General features: G+C 40.0%; 1 long non-coding RNA gene across 2 annotated transcripts in view; it reads left to right on the top strand.

Annotated features, from left to right (window-relative positions):
- Nucleotides 1-8,756, top strand: part of LOC139358096 (uncharacterized) — a 65,680-nt gene extending 56,924 nt beyond the window's left edge. For both annotated transcript variants that reach the window (XR_011612406.1, XR_011612409.1), the window contains exon 3: nt 6,996-8,756. This is a non-coding gene — a long non-coding RNA (uncharacterized lncRNA). The remainder of the gene's footprint in view (nt 1-6,995) is intronic.
- The last annotated feature ends 7,170 nt before the right edge of the window (nt 8,757-15,926 follow it).

Raw genomic sequence — 15,926 nt, 5'->3', positions numbered from 1 at the left:
AGGAGAAGAGGCCAGTCTGTCTCCCCTGAGTCCCACCCACCCCGCTGCTTATCACCAGGCAAGGATCCCCTGATTTGGGCTAATAGCACAGCTGTCCCATCCCACCAGTTGCACTGATTGATTGCAGTTGAAGGGGTGGCCTGCCCCTCCACACCTGTGGGCGTTTCTCGTTAGGTGGAACCAGAGACTTGAGAAAAGAAATGAGACACAGAGACAAAGCATAGAGAAAGAAAAAGTGGGCCCAGGGGACCGGCACTCAGCATACGGAGGACCCACGCCGGCACCGGTCTCTGAGTTACCTTAGTATTTATTGATAGTTATCTTTACCATCTTAGAAAAAGGAAAGTAGCAGGATAATAGGATGAGGTCAGCAGTAAGACATGAATAAAGATCTCTGTGACATGAATAAGTTTAAGGAAAAGTGCTGTGCCTTGATATGCATATGCAAACATCTTCATAAACCTTTTTAGTGCATAAAGAGCAGCATTGCGCTAGCAAGTCCCACCTTTCGCCCTAAGGTGGTTTTCTCCTTTCTCAGTAAACAGAATATACAATCGGGTTTTACACTGAGATGTTCCATTGCCCAGGGATGGGCAGGAGACAGATGCTTTTCTCTATCTCAACTGCCAAGAGGCTTCTTTCCTCTTACACTAGTCCTCCTCAGCACAGACCCTTCACGGCTGTCAGGCTTGGGGACGATCAGGTCTTTCTCTTCCCACGAGGCCATATTTCAGACTATCACATGGGGAGAAACCTTGGACGATACCTAGCTTTCCTAGGCAGAGGTCCCTGCGACCTTTGGCAGTGTACGTGTCCCTGGGTACTTGAGATTAAGCGAATGGTGATGACTTTTAACCAGCAAGCTGCCTTCAGGCACTTGTTTAACAAAGCACACCCTGCACAGCCCAAAATCTGTTAAACCTTGAGTCACCACAGCACATGTCTCTTGCAAGGACAAGGTTGGGGGTAGGGTCACAGATTAACAGCATCTCAAATACAGAACAAAATGGAGTCTCTTATGTCTACTTCTTTCTATATAGACACAGTAACAGTCTGATCTCTCTTTCTTTTCCCCACAGCAGCTCTGCATCTCTCTGGGGTGGAGCCCCAAGAGACAAATGAAAGACCATCTGCCATAACCACTACTAAGGTCCCTTCCCGTGCTGCTTCCAAGCTGGGAGGGAACATAAAACCTGAGTTCACCCCAGAACTGCAGTGTACAGCCTTGGGAGGGCTAACCCAAGATCTGCATCCAGCACTCAAGTGGGAGAGGAACAATTTCAGAGGATTGAGAGGGAGCATGGCCGCAATCATGAGGAAATACAGAGGAGCCATATGACTGAGTTAGAGCCTATCTACTGGCCATTATGCTTAAGTGTCACCTACTGGATCACAGCCCAAAACTTCAACACGAAAAATACTTTGCTAATATAACCCCCCTATTAAACCAAGGATAATAATTCAGCTACAAATAAAGACCCAGCACAAAGCCTAGACTTTCTGAAAACATCCAGAAAAGAAGTCTACTGACAGTAATCAATTTACACCATAGTTAAAGAAACATCAGCCCACACAGATGAGAAAGAACCTGTGCAATAATTCTGGCAATTCAGAAAGCCAGAGTGTCTTCTTTCCTCCAAATGATTGCACTAGTTCCCCAGCAGGGATTCTTAACTGGACTGAAATGACAGAAATGACAGAAGCAGAATTCAGAATATGGATAGTAATGAAGATCATCAAGATTCAGGAGAATGTCAAAACCCAATCCAAGGAATCTAAGAATCACAATAAAACCATATAGGAGCTGAGAGACAAAATAACCATCATAAAAAAATGAAACTGATCTGATAGAGCTAAAAAAACACACTATACAAATTTCATAGTTTAATCACAAATATTAACAGCAGAATATGCCAAGCAAGGAAAAGGATTTCAGAACTTGAGGAATGACTCTCTGAAACAACTCAGTCATATAGAAATTTTAAAAAAAAGAATAAAAAGGAACAAAAAAAATCTCCAAGAAATATGTGATTATGGAAAGAGACCAAATATATTAATGATTGGCATTGCTGAAAAAGATGGGGAGAAAACAAGCAACTTGGAAATATATTTCAGGATATCATCCATGAATACTTCCCCAACCTTGCTATAGAGGCCAGCAGTCAAATTCAGGAAATGCAGAGAACACCTGCAAAATATTATACAAGAAGACCGTCCTCAAGACACATAATCATCAGCTCCTCCAAGGTCAAAATGAAAGAAAAAATGTCAAAGGCAGCTAGAAAGAAGGGACAAATCACCTACAAAGGGAAACCCTTTAGACTGGCAGTGGATCTTTCAGTAGAAACCCTACAACCTAGAAGAGATTGGGGACCTATATTCAGCGTTGTTAAGGAAAAAAATTTCCAACCAAGAATTTCATATCCAGCCAAACTAAATTTCATAAGTGAAGAAGAAATAAGATCCTTTTCAGACAAGCGAATGATGAGAGAATTCATTACCATGAGATACGTATTAAAGAAGAGGTCATTAAAAGAACACTAAATATGGAAAGGAAAGACCATTACTAGCAACTACAAAAACACAGGTACATAGACGAGTGACACTCTAAGGCAACCATACAAACAAAGCTGCACAATAAATAGCGAATAACACATATCAACACTGATCTTGAATGTGAATGGGCTAAATGCCCCAATTAAAAGACAGAGTGATGCACACATGTTCTTAGGCTCTCCTGAGGGCTATTTCAGGGAAAAACCAAAAGGCATAGAGTGCCAAACTGGATAAAGAAGCAGGACCCAATGGTATGCTGTCTTCAAGAGACCCATCTCACATGCAGTTACACACATAGGCTCAAATTAAAGGGATGGAGAAAAATCTGTCAAGAAAATGGAAAACAGAAAAAAGCAAGGGTTGCAATCCAAATTTCAGACCAAACAGACTTTAAACCATGAAAGATCAAAAAAGACAAAGAAGGACATTACATAATGGTAAAAGGTTCAATTCAACAAGAAGATCTAACTATTCTAAATATATGCACCCAACATAGAAGAACCCAGATTCATAAAGCAGGCTCCTAGAGACCTATGAAGAAACTTGGTTTCCTAAGCAATAATAGTGGGAGATTTCAACATCCCACTGACAGTATTAGACAGATCATTGAGTCAGAAAATTAACCAAGATATCCAGTACCTGAACTCAACACTTGACCAAATGGACCTAAAAGACATTTACAAAATTCTCCACCCCTAACCAACAGAATATACTTTCTTCTCATTGCCAAATGGCACATACTCTAAAATCAACCACACAATCAGACATAAAACAATACTCATCAAATTCAAAAATATCCCAAATCATACCAACCACACTCTTGGACCATGGCAAAAAACAGAAATCAATACTGAGAAAATCACTCTAAACCACACAATTACATGGAAATTAAACAACTTGCACTGGAATGACTTTTGGATAAATAATTAATTAAGGCAGAAGTCAAGAAATTCTTGGAAACTGATGAGAACAAAGATACAGCATATCAGAATCTCTGGGACACAGCTATGGCAGTGTTTGGAGGGAAGTTTATAGCACTAAATTCCCACATCAAAAAGTTATAAAGATCCCAAATTAACAACTAAACATCAAAACTAGAACAACTAGAAAAGCAAGAGCAAATGAAATCCAAAGCTAGCATAAGACAAGAAATAGCCAAATACAAAGCTGAACTGAAGGAAATTAAGACACAAAAATACCATACAAAAGATAAACAAATCCAAGAGTTACTTTTTTGAAAAAATTAAAAAGACCACTAGCTAGACTAATAAAGAAAAAAAAAAGAAGAAGACTCAAATAAACACAATTAGAAATGACAAAGAGGACATTTCTACCAACCCCACAGAAATTCAAATAACCATCAGAGACCACTCTGAAAACCTCTATGCACACAAACTAGAAAATCTAGAAGAAATGCATACATTCCTGGACGCATACAACCTCCCAAGACTGATCCAGGAAGAAACTGAATTCCAAAACAGACCAATAAAGACTTCAAAAATTGAATCAGTAATAAAACACATACCAACTAAAAAAAGTCCAGGACCAGATTTCACGGCTGAATTCTATCAGATATATAAAGAGGAGCTGGTACCATTCCTACTGAAACTATTCCAAAAAAATTGAAGAGGAAGGACTCCTCTCCAACCCATTCTACAAGGCCAGCATCATCCTGATGCCAAAACCAGAAAGAAAAGCAACAACAAAAATAAAAACGTACAGCCAATATCTTTGATGAACACTGATGCAAAATTCCTTATTCTTTTGGGCTAATGGAACAGAATAGAGGGCCCAGAAATAACCCTGCATAACAACGAACATGTGATCTTCAACAAAGCTGACAAAAAGAAGCAATGGAAAAGGACTCCCTGTTAAATAATTGGTGCTGGGATAACGGGCTAGCCATGTGCAGAAGATCAAGACTTGACCCATTCCTTACACCATATACAAAAATCAACTTAAGATGGATTAGGCCAGGCGTGGTAGCTCATGCCTGTAATCCCAGCACTTTGGGAGGCCAAGGCAGGCGGATCACAAGGTCAGGAATTTGATACCAGCCTGGCAACATAGTGAAACCCTGTCTCTACTAAAAATACAAAAATTTAGCCAGGCATGCTGGCGGGCACCTGTAATCCCAGCTACTCTGGAGGCTGAGGCAAGAGAATCACCTGAACCCTGGGAGGTGGAGGTTGCAGTGAGCTGAGATCACGCCATTGCACTCCAGCCAGGGCCATAGTACGAGACTCCGTCTAAAAAAAATAAATAAATTAATTAATTAAATAAAATAAAATCTATTAAATACTTAAATATAAAATGTAAGACTATAAAAACCCTGGAAAATAACCTAGGAAATACCATTCTGGACATAGGTACAGGGAAAGATTTCATGATGAAGATGCCAAAAGCAATTGCAACAAATAGAAAAATTGACAAATGGGATCTAATTAAACTAAAGAGCTTCTGCACAGCAAAAGAAACTATCAACAAAGTAAATAGCCTACAGAATGGGAGAAAGTATTTGCCAACTATGCATCCAGCAAAGGTCTAATATCCAGAATCTATAAGGAACTTAAACAAATTTGTAAGCAAAAAACAACCCCATTAAAAGTGAGCAAAGAAGATGAACAGACACTTTTTTCTCTGTCTCTGTCTTTTTCTCTGCCTTTGTCTCAGTCTCTGTCACTTGCGCTCTCTCTCTCTCTCTCTTTTTTTTTTTTTTTTTTTTTTTCAGACAAGCTCTTGCTCTGTTTCCCAGGCTGGAGTGCCGTGGTACAATCTTGACTCACTGAAATCACCTCCTGGGCTCAAACCATCCTCTCATCTCAGCCTCCAGAGTAGCTACAATCACAGGCACATGCCACCACACCGAGCTAATTTTTGTAATTTTGGTGGAGATGTTTTGCCATGTTGCGCAGGCTCATCTCAAACTTCTGAGGTCAAATGATCCACCTGCCTCAGCCCTGCAAAATGCTGAGATTATAAGTATAAGTCACTGTGGTTGGCCAACAGACACTTTTCAGAAGAATCCATATATGTGGCCAAGAAGCATATGAAAAAATGCTCAATATTATAATTATTACAGAAGTACAAATCAAAACCACAATATCATCTCACACCAGTCAGAATGGCTATTATTGAAAAGTAAAAGAAAAATTATAGATGCTGGCATGATTACAGAGAAAAGGGAATGCTTATCAACTGCTGGTGGGAGTATGAATTAGTTCAGCCATTGTAAACAACAGTGGCAAATCCACAAAAAACTTAAAACAGAATTACCATTCTATCCAGCAATTCCGCTACTGGGTATATACCCAAAATAATATAAATTGTTCTACTATGGAATACATGCATACATATGTTGATTGCAGCACTTTTCACAACAGCAAATACGTGGAATCAACCTAAATAACCATCAACAGTGGATTGAGTAAACAAAATGTGTTCCAAATACACCATGGAATACTACACAGTCTTAAAAAAGAATGAGATAATGTTCTTTGAAGCAACATGGGTGGAGCTGGAGGCCATTATCCTAAGCAAACTAACACAGGAACAGAAAACCAAATATTGCATCCTCTTACTTGTAAGTGGGAGCAATATAACGAGAACACATGGACACTAAGAGGGGAACAACAGACACTGGGGACTACTTGAGAGCAGAGGATTGGAAGAGAGAAAAACACCTATTGGGTACTATGTTTATTACCTGGGTAGTGAAATAAAATTTTTACCCCACACCCCTGTAACATGCCATTTACCTGTACAACCAACCTGCACATGTACCCCTAAACCTAAAATAAAAGTTACAATAAATGAATGAATGAATAAATAAATAAATACAATTAAAATTTATTTTCATTTCCTCTTTGACTTTTCAGCATGTGTTAATGGTCACATATTTGTAAATTTTCCAATTTTCTATGCTATTGATTTCTAGTTTTATACCATTGTGGTCAGAAAAGATACTTGATATCATTTCAGTCTTCTCAAATTTGCTGAAACCTGTTTTGTAATCTATCGTATGATTTATGCTAGATAATATTTCATGTGCACTTGAAATGAATGTGTATTCTGCTACTGTTGAATACAATGTTCTATATGTATCTGTTAGGTCCATTTGGTATACAGTGTTATTAACGTCCACTCTTTCCTTATTGATTTTTTATTTTTATTTTTTGGTATGGATGTTCTATCCATTGTGGAAAGTGAGATATTGAAATCCCTTACTACAACTATATTGCTCTTTGTTTCTCCCTTTAGTTCTGTTAATTACTATATGTATTTAGGTGCTCTGATATTGGGCACATATGTATTTACAATTGGTATGTTCTCTTAAAGAATTGATTCCTTTATCGTTATGTAATGACTTTCTTTGTGTCTCATTACAGTTTTCTGCTTAATGTCTTTTTTCTTTTCTTTTTTTTTTTTTTTGGAGACAGAGTTTCACTGTTGTTGCTTAGGCCCGAGTGCAATAGTGCGATTTCGGCTCACCGCAACTTCCGCCTCCCAGGTTCAAGCGATTCTCCTACCTCAGCCTCCCGAGTAGCTGGGATTATAGGCGTGAGCCACTGCACCCGGCCAAAGTCTATATTGTCTGGTATAATTGTAGACACTCATGCTCTCTTTTGGTTATCATTTGCATAAAGTATTTTCTTCCACTCCATCACTTTCAGTGTATATGTGTCCTTAAAGCTTAAGTGAGTCTTGTATAGGCAGCATATTATCAGATATAGTTTTTAATAATCTATTCAGCAATTATATATCTTTGATTAGATAATTTAATTCACTTATATTTAAAATAATTGTTGATAGGTAAGAATTTGCCATTGGCATTTTTGTTAGTTGCTTTTGTATTGCTTTTCTTTTCTTTCCCTCCTCTTACTGTCTTCCTTTGCAACTTAATGATTTTCCCCAATGGTATGCTTTGATTCCTTTATATTTGTCTTCTATGTATCTACTACAGCTTTTTTCTTTGTGGTTACCATGAGGATTACATAAATATCTCATAGTTTAAAAAAAGTATATTTTAAGCTGATAAGAACATAATTCTACCACATACAAAACTATACTTTTATAAATGACCAAAAAGTGTATGAGAAAGTGTTCAACATCACTAATCAACAGAGAAATACAAATCAAAACCAATATAAGGTGTCACTTCACACCTGTTAGGATGGCTGTTATCAAAAAGACAGAAGATTACAAGTATTGGTGAAAATGTGGAGAAAAGGGAATCCTTGTACACTATTGGGGAGGGGGGATTTTACATTGGTATAGCCATTGTGAAAAACAGTGTGAAGTTTCCTCAAAAGATAAAAATTAGAACTACCATATGATTTGACAATTCCACCCCTGGATATATACTCAAAGAAAATGAAATCATTATGTCAAAGAGATGTCCGCACTTCCATGTTCATTCCAGCATTGTTCACAATAGCCAATCTATGTGTCCATCAGTGGATGAATGGATAAAAAAAAATGTCAGTTGGGTGTGGTGGCTCATGCCTGTAATCCCAGCACTGTGGGAGGCTGAGGTGGGCAGATCACTTGCGCTCAGGAGTTCAAGACCAGCCTGGGAAGCATGGTGAAACTCTGTCTCTACAAAACAAATAAACAAACAAACAAAAATTAGCCAGGCACGTGCCTGTAGTCCCAGTTACTCAGAAGATTGACATGGAAGAATCGCTTGTTCCCGGGAGGCAGAGGTTGCAGTGAGCCAAGATCAGAACACTGTATTCCAGCCTGGGCAACAGAGCCAGACCCTGTCTCAAAAAATAAAAATTAAAAAAAAGTCATGTATTTATATACAATGCGATATTATTTAGCCTTAAGGAATTTCTGCCATTTGCAATAACATGAATGAACCTGCAGCATATTATGTTAAATGAAATAAACTAGACACAGAAAAACATACATTGCATGATCCCACATATATGTGGAATCTAAGAAATTTGAACTCATATAAACAGAGAGTGAAAGGATTGTTACCAAAGTTTGAATGGTGGGAGAAATGGAGAGATGTTGGTTCAAGAGAACAAACTTAATTCTAGGGATTTAATGTATATCATGGTGATTATTGTTAATAATACTGTGAAGTATACTTTACATTTGCTAAGAGAAGAAAATAGATCTTAAGTATACATATGATACACACACAAAGCCAAATGTTTGAACTGATGGATATGTTATTTAGTGTGATTGTTGTGATTATTTTACAATGTATATGTATAATAAAGCACTATGCTATACACCTTAAAAGTTACTGAGCTTCCTTAAAACACTTATTTTGAATTCTTTGTCAAAGAGTTCATAAATTGCCATTTCTTTCCGGTTGGTTACTCGTGCTTTAATTTGTTCCTTTGGTGGTGTCATATTTCCTTGATGGTGCTTGATCTTTGTGGCTATTAGTGTCTGCACATTTGAAGTAGAGATATATTCCAGTCTTTGCAAACTGACTTGGTTTGGGAAAAGCCCATCACCAGTCAGCCTATGCAGAAATTCTTGGGAAGCTGTCTGGTATGGTTTGTGGGTAGGCTTGCTGTTCATACTTGGGCAGGATGGCCTAGTGCCTGGGTTAGCAGGTAGGTGGGCCTGGCACCAGGTCCATGGAGTTGGGCCTAGCACTTGAATTCACTGGGGTGGAACCTGTTGATTGGGTCCATGGGAGTGTACCTAGAGTCTAGGTCTGTGAATGCAGGCCTGGAGCCCATGTCTGTGTGACCTAGCCTGAAGCCTGGGTCTATAGGAGTTAACCTGGTGCTGGGGCGAGCCTTAAGCCTGAGTCCACAGGGGTCATTCAGGCATTGGGATTGGCCTGGCATCTGGGTCCACTGGGATGGTCCTGCAGCCTGAGTCCACAGAAACCTATCTGGTGCTAAGGCATGCCTGGATATTAATTTTGTGAGGGCAGGCCTGGGTCTTAGGTCCATAGGGGCTGGCTTGGAAAATAGATCTGCAGGGGTGGTCCTGGAGTCTCAGTTTACAGGGACTGGTCTAGCACCAGGGTACCATATTGGTGGGCCTGGATCCCAAGTCTCCCGGAGCGGGCCTGGACCATAGGTCTCCTGGAACCTAGTACCACAAGGAACAGCGTGGAGCTTGGGGCTGGCCTAGTGCTGGGGCACGTGTAGAGCCTGGGTTTGTGGAGACTGGGTAGGAGCCTAGGACTGTGGATAGTGGCCTCATGCCTGAAGCCATGGGGGCTGACCTGAAGCCTGGGGCTATGGGGCCAGCCTGAGTCTGGGTGTTTGGGTGCTGGCCTTGAGGTTAGGTGCAAGATCTGGCCTGGATACTGGGTAATGGGAGCTGGACTGGAACTTGGATCCACTGGGGCAGTCCTGGATCCTGAGTCTGTGGGGCTAGCCCAGTACTAGGGTATACTTGGAGAGCCTGGACCATTGGTATGCTGTAGTATAGGGCTATAGCGGCCAGCTTGGAAGATGGGGCTGCAGGGACTGGCCTGGTATTGGGCAAGCCTGGATCCTGTATCAGTGGGTGCTGGCCTTGGGCCTGAGGCCAGGGGGCTTACCTAAAGCCTGGGGCTGTGTGGGCCAACCTGGCCCTGGGCTGGTCTGGAACCTGAGGCAGGCATGAAACCTGGCGCTCCAGGTACTGGCCTAGCCTGCATGAGCCTGGAGCCTGACTGGAGGCCAAACTAGAGGCTGGAAGATTATATCTGCAGGGAAGTTCTGAAGCTTGAGTCTGCAGAAGCTGGCCTGGAGCTGGGGTGGGTAGGCCTGGAGCCTGGAGCTTGGGGCAGCAGGGGCTGCGCTGTTAGAACCTAGGGCTGTCTTGGAACCTGTGACAGTGGAGGCCAGCCTGATGCTGGAGTGGGCCTGGAGCCCAGGTCTGCGGGTACCAGGCTGGTGGCTTGGTCTAGTCTCCCCCTGGGGTTCACTGAGGTGGGCCTGGTGCTGGGATGTGCAGCAAAGTTGGGTGCTCAGTTCACTCTCCTTCCCTCATGTGAAGGGTATCTCTGTCTCCGAGCTGCTCTATCCGAGCTTGGGGAAGGGTGTAATATGAACTGTCCTTCCTACCCTCTTCAATGCATCTTATTTCCGTGCTTCACCCAGATGCCATAATCTCTCACCTTAGTTCTTGTGAACGTATTTTCGTGTACGATGGTTGTTCAAATTGATATTTCTATAAGGGGATAAACCCTGGAAAGTCCTTTTCTATCATCTTGCTGATGTCACTCTCCATTATATTCTTTATTTGCAAACTTTCTGGCTACTCTATGAAATTAGGGAGCCCAGTATTTGGGGGATAAAACGGCCAGATCTGTGTATATTTAGGTTCTAGAGTGATTAAATTTTGGGGACACAATAGATGTAAACTCATTTGAGGGCCTTTGCTGTGAGGGGTTTCTAGGGGCATTGTAGCATAAGGTAGTGTGGTAACACATAGGAATAATTTAATTATTAGAGACTTTTTGACATTTTATTGTTATTTCACTTTTTAAAAAAATTTCTTTGTTAAAAGGTGGGAGTAGGGACACAGTAAAGTTTCCATAGAAATATTTCTGCCTTCTGTCCTGATGATTTGAGTTTCACCTGTGCTGGCCTTAGTATTTGGTAGCACTTAATATTGTGTTTTTAAATTTACCACTTGAACTTGATTCTGTGCTTGCCAAGCAAACTAAATGGAGGATCTAAACGGAAGATCTCATCTCAAGAAGCTTCTGTCCTATCATACTAATTAGCACATGCCTGAATCTGACTGGACAGCCCAGGGCAGAGTGAGTCAACAATGGCTAATTTACTCTGTGCTTCTTATAGGAACTGTTTATAACCAGAGGTGCACATTGCAGTGTGTGTGTCTGGCTTGGGGGACTTCTACCCTTATGTTTACAGGACTTAAGGCCTGATTTCAGGGTATGTTGGGGTGCTCTTACAAGTCATTTTAGTGATTCTATAGATCCTATCCAAGCTTTATTAAGCTGCCAAGCACCCACCTGCTCCCATAACCCCCGTAGTGCCCTTCATTTAGTGTCACAGAATGTGAGACAATCAGAGAGCATCTTAATGCCTCCATGGTGAGTGCAAGGACACTCCTTTCCTCTTCTTTTGGTTGAATTTATGAATGCTTTTACTGCTATGTGTTTTAAGCTTTCTGGTATATATTACCAAAATAATGCGACTCTATCTTTCACTTTTGCATAGGGTCTCCTGGGGGCAATGAATCATTAAAGAAAGCCCAGGGAAGAGGATAAAGTCTGAAAATTTCATCTGTCTTTCTGATAACCTGAGTCTGGAAAGCCTTACCAATCAATGTGCTCTCAGTGTACCAGTAAGCCAAAAACATGCCTCAGAAACTTCAGTTGTCTTTCTACATGCCTGGAAATTATAATGCTATTAGCTGAGGTTCATAGGATGGAAGATGCAGAGTGATTTCCCTGAGTGACAACTGTCTTGGACACATCTTTACTTTGGTGTCTAATGGCATCTCAAACTTTTAATGCTTAAAGACAGGGAATAAGGCTTCCTGGCAAAGGGAACAGGTTAATCCAAATCCCTGAGGCTGTCTATGACACATCTTTACTTTGGTGTCTAATAGGCATCTCAATCTTTCAATACTTAAAGTAGAACTTTTGGTTCCTTTCTCACCCCATACCCACACATCTATCCACACCTCTATTCCTTATCAAATGGCCCAAAAGCTAATAGTCACCTTCTTCTATCCACATCCAACCTATTGGTAATTCCGGTGGCTATATTGCTAAATGTATTTGAAATCTGTCTACTTCTTATCGCTTGCACTGCAACTATAATCTGGAACATTATTATTTCTCCTGAATTACACAGCAGCAGCCTCATAGTCTCCCTTAGACCCCTACTTTGCCCCATGATTATTTCCTTCTAGTAGTTTCCTATAGCAAGTAGAATAAAATCAAATCTTCACCATGGCTTGCAAAAACTCTTCACAGTCTAGCCTCTGCCTACCTCTCTGGCCTTATCTCCTACTATCCTTACCTGTCACTCTAGCTTTCCTTAAATGTACCAAGCTTGTTTCAGCCTCAGGGACTTGGATTAACCTGTTCCCTTTGCCAGGAAGCCTTATTCCCTGAATCCTTACACAACTGCTGTCTTCTTGTCATTCCAGATGCAGTTCAAATATCTTCAGCGTAGAGAGGCCTGCTTTGTCTATCTTAGCTAAAATAGTCTTCTGCCCATCACTCTATCTCATTATTCTGTTTCTTTTTGTTTTAGCACTCATTACTATCAGAGATTTTATTATTTTTATATTTGCATGCTTATATTTGGTCTTTATTAACTAGACTATAATCTCCATGAGGGCAGAAACTATATGGTCTGTAGTGATAAAAATAATACTAGTTTAGGCAAAGAAGCTAAACTTTACGAAAGAGTATTATTAGTTTTATAACCACGTAGAAAATATGTATCAACTGCTCCTTGGTTTTGGGAGCCAAGACACATATGGTCATCTGGGAGAGGTGAAAGCATGCAGAAAAAAATGCGAGATAGCTGAAAACAAAAGGTAGCTATCTTTGACGGCTTTATTCAGTCAAAGGAATAGGGCAAGTTCTGGATGAGTCAAGGGCAACTCCGTAGCATAGTCTAGAACCAGAGGAGGCAACTTGGAGAAGAAGTAGAAAACACAATGGACAAACCAAAAAAGATAAGATTTGAACACTGATTCAGGGCAAGTGATTGAGCCCATCATAAAATAATGCCAAATCAGTTCCACCCTAGCAGCTGGTTCTAGCATCCATTTCAATAATATACATCTTGAGTATGTACACAGCTTATCTTCATTGGCATTTTTCCCTTTAGGCCCCCATGCTTCATTGAAGAACAAACCCTATTACATAGATACTTTTTACATAAGGGTTAAAAACTGCATGTTAAGTGAAGTATCATACCACAAATACACAATAAAATGAATATAAAATGAAAAATAATCAACAGGTTCATTAACAGAATCATGACAGATTTATTTTCAATTTGTATAAATGTCCATAGAGAATTATATTTTAGTTTTAGTTTTTTATTTTTGTCTTTAAGAACCATGAAATCCAGTTTTTAGACAAAGCGTTTCTCTAAAAGATGGAGTTTGTCTATAGACTACTTTCATTAAGAATATTTCTTTCAACATTAGCTTTCATTATCTGTAAAATGAGAGAGTAATAACAAGTAATAAAAAACAATCTCTTTCTGTTTCTTACATAAATGCCTTTTTTTTGTTGTTGAGACAGAGTCTTGCTCTGCTGCCCAGACTGGAGCGCAGTGGCACAATCTCTTCTTCCTGCAGCCTCCGCTTCCCAGGTTCAAGCGATTCTCCTGCCTCAGCCTCCAGAGTAGCTGGGACTACAGGCCCATGCCACCGTGCCCGGCTAAGTTTTGTATTTTTAGTAGAGACAGGATTTCACTATGTTGGCCAGGCTGGTCTAGAACTCCTGACCTCCAGTGATCTGCCCACCTCAGCTTCCCAAAGTATTGGGATTACAGGCATGAGCCACCATACCCAGCCCATAAATGCCTTTTTTATCCAGCAACTTGTACAAAGAACTCTTAAAGAACGGTATGACTACACAAGTGTTTAGTGTGGCTTATAATTCATATTTAAATATATCAACAAGGTATCACCTTGACTGAGGATTTAAAAAAATACGATATTAACAAGGGAGATGACATACGATAATAAATGCTTCTGAATTGAAATATAGACTCACTTGAACTTTGCTCGCTTTTGATTTGAGAGAGAGAAACCAAGAGTGAGCGAGTGAAGAGAGATGCATATGTGCTTTATGAAGAAAACGGCTTTTGTAAATGACTCAGTAGTATGCAGGCTGACTTTTATTTCCTGATGCCTCTGGCAGACATAGGAAAGTGCATTCTTCCACACAGGTGCTCTTGGAATAAAATGTCCCTGGAGAGTTAGCTTCCTGCTTCATCATTTATAGTACCTGTTTTACCTACTAATCTATACCTCACAGAACTATTGAGAGGCCTAGCTAATAAAAAATGGTCATAAAGCACTTGGCAAAATCACAACAACTATAAAAAAGAATAAATGCAAATGTGGTAAGGCTTGTCTTTCTGGTATGTCCATGAAGTCTTTGTGTATGAAGTGATATAGTGACTCAAATGTTAAAGTTTTCTTTTTTTTTTCCCACAAACTGGGAGTAGTTAAGCCTGCTGGTTTGCTGGAGTAAGTTGTTTCTAGTAGGCCACTTGATTTAAAACCATCCTACTAATTCTAATATTAAGCCTCTCCTCATGAATTCTTGCATAAATTATGTGATAATTAACGCCTGCTTATTTAAAGAGGAAGTACAACATGTTTGTATTAAAAATCAGATAGGTATATAAATGGGTTGTGTAATAATCAATGGCTGTACCTACATCATCACAGAATCTGAATTAGCAGCACCTATTTGGTGGTTTTATTAAGTAACCATAGGGAGAACACAGTATAATTACTATGCACAGTATACATGCTAATGTCATATGTTCCTGATCCATAACTCAGTCCAAGAGGGAAGTGAAGGGAAGGCCCAGGAAACAGCTGTGCAGCGGGCAGAAAGAAGTCACTATACACTGATGCAGGAATTTTAGTAAGTCACATGCCTATGGTCAGGCATACGGACAGGAACATGGGTCCAAAATCCTCCTTCCCATTCCAGCCAAGTCCAGTTGTCTTGATTGGCAATCTCAAGAAGAAAGGAAGAAACTACTGGAATTGTGCACCGTGAATGAAGAAAGTCAGGTGAGACTGCATCCTTTTTACAAGGAAACATGTAAGTTCTCACCAAACTAAGAAGACCTTGATTAGTTTCACAGCACTACAATTCTGCTGTTCCTTCTTTCCCACAGAAGATTACAAAATGGTCTGATAAGACCATTTTTGGGCAAGTCTTACTTGCCTAAGACTTGGGTCTGTGACATCAAAAACAACAGCAGAGAGAAAGATGATGTCCAAACTTTTGAAGCCCAGAAGAACTCTCAGTCCTTGTTCATTTTTATCTTGTTATAATTTGCAATAGTAAGAGACTGGGAGTTTGTCATCTGTTTTGGAGTTTCAAATCTCTGTTTATGATTCATAGGAACTTCTGCTGTGGAATTATACCGTTTGACCTGGTATTTGACTGAGTTCTATTTGCTGGAATGTTGCATTTTTTCCCTTCTAGAATCGATCATATACAAATGCATGTAATGTTTGCCTAGTTATTTTCTCATATTTTAGGAAAGCAGTACTTGGCACATAGCAATTTGTTTTGATAATCTCTCTATTTACATTAGGACTAAGGTTGCTTATAGGGGCTGCTGATTCTGTTGAACTATTATCATCATGTTAGATGATCATTTATGTTTCCTTCCAGTAAATTCTAATAACATTGCTCATTGGAT

This window comes from Macaca nemestrina, chromosome 1 (assembly GCF_043159975.1).
Source record: "Macaca nemestrina isolate mMacNem1 chromosome 1, mMacNem.hap1, whole genome shotgun sequence".
NCBI classification, from domain to species: domain Eukaryota; kingdom Metazoa; phylum Chordata; class Mammalia; order Primates; family Cercopithecidae; genus Macaca; species Macaca nemestrina.
Note: the sequence above shows the minus strand (reverse complement) of the source record. Positions and strands in the feature narration are given on the sequence as shown.